Here is a 4,555-nt window from a genome sequence, read left to right on the forward strand (position 1 = left end):
TGTGCAACCGCCCAAACAACGCCCCCTCTACCCTCTGTCGAAACACTCGGCATTGCTGCTCCCTAAGGTGAGCTTCTCCTCATAGGCAATTCCGCTCTTATCCGGTCACGTTTGTGTGCCCGAATTTCGCAAGGCAACCTCCATGGGACATGGAAAAGACTCGAGAAGAGAGCTCGCTCACGGGAGAGAGAAGCCAAGGAGACCACGAGAGTGCTGAGAGTGGGACAGCGCTGAATAGGCGGGAGAAGCCTGCGCGTATAAACGGAGATATATATCCAATTGCAACGAAGGAACGTGCCAAAGATCGAGAACAATGGCAGAAATGCTAGTAACGTGCACTTCGGGACCAACGCATCACCGGAAGACAACCGCCAAACATCGAAAGAGTCGCGATGCTCCGCAACCTACGTGCAAAGCGGTCGCACACCGGGTAAGGGAGTGAGAGCCCCAAACATAGCTGGGCGAGGCGCTCACTCCGCTCTTTAATATCTCGTTAATACCGCCAAGGAAATGGCACAAGCACACACACACAAGCATCCTCGGAAGAGGACAGTTCGAGTGACAGGTCAAATCCAAGAGTTCCGAAGACTACCTCCAGGAACAATCGGGAACAAGACCGATTACAAGTCGTCGAGTCTGTTACTGGGCGAACACGAGATGCGCACAGGAAATCGATCAGCCCTCACAATGGCCCAAGGCCAGAGATCGGACTGCTACGATTTACCCCAACAATCATCGTGCCACTCTTCGCAGAGAGGTGATAGACGCCAACGAGCCCGCGCATAGCAATCGAGGTGTAAAAAGGGCGTTGAAGGCAGGAAGCCTGGACGAAAGAGGCTACGAGGTCACCTCGAAGCGGTCTAAGAATCGGGCGCACTTGGGGCGACTACCAGTGCCAACCCCTTATCCCGCGGTGCGTCCGACACACAGAAATTTCCAAGGCGGCCAAGGAGCCTCCCCGCATAGCAATCGGGGTGTGAGGTTACGGATGCAGCATTGATAGCAATCGAGGTGTGAGGCGAAGGATGCAGAAGTGAGAGCCGAGGGATGTAGCAGAGATAGCAATCGGGGTGTGTGATGCAGAAGAGATAGCAATCGAGGTGTGCGGTGGGAAGGGCCCAGCAGCCAGAATGCATGAAGCGACGGATGAAGCAGTGATGACAACCGGGCTGTGAGGAGAGGAGGGATGCAGCCAAGAAAGCAATCAGGGCTCGAGGCAAGGGATGCATCAAGGATAGCAATCATGTTGTGAGGCGAGATTCCAAAGGCTAAACGTGAGAGGCTGCAGGGTCGACTCAGAGAGGTCTATGCATGTGAGAGGCTGAAAGCAAGGTCGACTCGGAGCGGTCTATGCATCGGGCGCGCTTGGGGCGACTACCAGTGCCAACCCCTTATCCCGCGACGCGTCCGACAAAGAGAACGTTCCAAGGCGGCAGAGGAGGTTACCAGCCGAAGGATGCAGTAGCAATAACAGGTATAGTTCCGCGGCGGCCGAGAAGACTCACCGCATAGGAATCGGGATGCGAGGCGAGGGATGCGGCGGGAAGGCCCCGACGGCTAAACGGAAGAGGCTGCAGGGCCGCCTCGGAATGGTCCAAGCATCGGATGCGATTGGGACGACTACCAGTGCCAACCCCTTATCCCGCGATGCGTCCGATACACAGATAGTTCCAAGGCGGCCGAGGAGCCTCACCGCATATCAATCGGGGTGCGAGGCGAGGGATGGGGCGGGAAGGCCCCAACGGCTAGACGGAAGAGGCTTCAGGGCCACCTCGGAATGGTCCAAGCATCGGACGCGCTTGGGGCGACTGCCAGTGCCAACCCCTTATCCCGCGATGCGTCCGATACACAGATGGTTCCAAGGCGGCCGAGGAGCCTCACCGCATAGCAATCGGGGGTGCGAGGCGAGGGATGGGGCGGGAAGGCCCCAACGGCTAGACGGAAGAGGCTTCAGGGCCGCCTAGGAATGGTCCAAGCATCGGACACGCTTGGGGCGACTACCAGTGACAGCCCCCTATCCCGCGATGCGTCCGATACGAAGATGGTTCCAAGGCGGCCGAGGAGCCTCACCGCATAGCAATCGGGGTGCGAGGTGGGGGATGCGGCGAGATGGCCCCAACGGCTAGACGGAAGAGGCCACAGGGCCGCGTCGGAATAGTCCAAGCATCGGACGCGCTTGGGGCGACTACCAGTGACAACCCCTTATCCCGCGATGCGTCCGATACGAAGATAGTTCCAAGGCGGCCGAGGAGCCTCACCGCATAGCAATCGGGGTGCGAGGTGGGGGATGCGGCGAGATGGCCCCAACGGCTAGACGGAAGAGGCTGCAGGGCCGCCTCGGAATAGTCCAAGCATCGGACGCGCTTGGGGCCACTACCAGTGACAACCCCTTATCCCGCGATGCGTCCGATACGAAGATAGTTCCAAGGCGGCCGAAGAGCCTCACCGCATAGCAATCGGGGTGCGAGGTGGGGGATGCGGCGAGATGGCCCCAACGGCTAGACGGAAGAGGCCACAGGGCCGCCTCGGAATAGTCCAAGCATCGGACGCGCTTGGGGCGACTACCAGTGACAACCCCTTATCCCGCGATGCGTCCGATACGAAGATAGTTCCCAGGCGGCCGAGGAGCCTCACCGCATAGCAATCGGGGTGCGAGGCGAGGGATGCGGCGAGATGGCCCCAAAGGCTAGACGGAAGAGGCTGCAGGGCTGCCTCGGAATAGTCCAAGCATCGGACGCGCTTGGGGCGACTACCACTGCCAACCCCTTATCCCGCGATGCGTCCGATACACAGATAGTTCCGAGGCGGCCGAGGAGGTGGGGGATGCAGCGAGATGGCCCCAACGGCTAGACGGAAGAGGCTGCAGGGCCGCCTCGGAATAGTCCAAGCATCGGACGCGCTTGGGGCGACTACCAGTGACAACCCCTTATCCCGCGATGCGTCCGATACACAGATAGTTCCGAGGCGGCCAAGGAGCCTCACCGCATAGCAATCGTGGTGCGAGGTGGGGGATGCGGCGAGATGGCCCCAACGGCTAGACGGAAGAGGCTGCAGGGCCGCCTCGGAATGGTCCAAGCATCGGATGCGCTTGGGGCGACTACCACTGCCAACCCCTTATCCCGCGATGCGTCCGATACACAGATAGTTCCAAGGCGGCCGAGGAGCCTCACAGCATAGCAATCAGGGTGCGAGGCGAGGGATGCGGCGAGAAAGCCCCAACGGCTAGAGGGAAGAGGCTTCAGGTCCGCCTCGGAATGGTCCAAGCATCGGACGCGCTTGGGGCGACTACCAGTGACAACCCCTTATCCCGCGACGCGTCCGATACACAGATAGTTCCAAGGCGGCCGAGGAGCCTCACCGCATAGCAATCGGGGTGCGAGGCGAGGGATGCGGCGAGAAGGACCCAACGGCTACACGGAAGAGGCTTCGGGGCCGCCTCGGAATGGTCCAAGCATCGGACGCGCTTGGGGCGACTACCAGTGACAACCCCTTATCCCGCGACGCGTCCGATACACAGATAGTTCCAAGGCGGCCGAGGAGCCTCACCGCATAGCAATCGGGGTGCGAGGCGAGGGATGCGGCGAGAAGGACCCAACGGCTAGACGGAAGAGGCTTCGGGGCCGCCTCGGAATGGTCCAAGCATCGGACGCGCTTGGGGCGACTACCAGTGACAACCCCTTATCCCGCGACGCGTCCGATACACAGATAGTTCCAAGGCGGCCGAGGAGCCTCACCGCATAGCAATCGGGGTGCGAGGCGAGGGATGCGGCGAGAAGGACCCAACGGCTAGACGGAAGAGGCTTCGGGTCCGCCTCGGAATGGTCCAAGCATCGGACGCGCTTGGGGCGACTACCAGTGACAACCCCTTATCCCGCGACGCGTCCGATACACAGATAGTTCCAAGGCGGCCGAGGAGCCTCACCGCATAGCAATCGGGGTGCGAGGCGAGGGATGCGGCGAGAAGGACCCAACGGCTAGACGGAAGAGGCTTCGGGTCCGCCTCGGAATGGTCCAAGCATCGGACGCGCTTGGGGCGACTACCAGTGACAACCCCTTATCCCGCGACGCGTCCGATACACAGATAGTTCCAAGGCGGCCGAGGAGCCTCACCGCATAGCAATCGGGGTGCGAGGCGAGGGATGCGGCGAGAAGGACCCAACGGCTAGACGGAAGAGGCTTCGGGTCCGCCTCGGAATGGTCCAAGCATCGGACGCGCTTGGGGCGACTACCAGTGACAACCCCTTATCCCGCGACGCGTCCGATACACAGATAGTTCCGAGGCGGCCGAGGAGCCTCACCGCATAGCAATCGGGGTGCGAGGCGAAGGATGCGGCGAGAAGGACCCAACGGCTAGACGGAAGAGGCTTCGGGTCCGCCTCGGAATGGTCCAAGCATCGGACGCGCTTGGGGCGACTACCAGTGACAACCCCTTATCCCGCGACGCGTCCGATACACAGATAGTTCCAAGGCGGCCGAGGAGCCTCACCGCATAGCAATCGGGGTGCGAGGCGAGGGATGCGGCGAGAAGGACCCAACGGCTAGACGGAAGAGGCTT

The sequence above is a fragment of the Cryptomeria japonica genome, unplaced genomic scaffold (assembly GCF_030272615.1).
Source record: "Cryptomeria japonica unplaced genomic scaffold, Sugi_1.0 HiC_scaffold_224, whole genome shotgun sequence".
In the NCBI taxonomy this organism is placed as follows: Eukaryota; Viridiplantae; Streptophyta; class Pinopsida; order Cupressales; family Cupressaceae; genus Cryptomeria; species Cryptomeria japonica.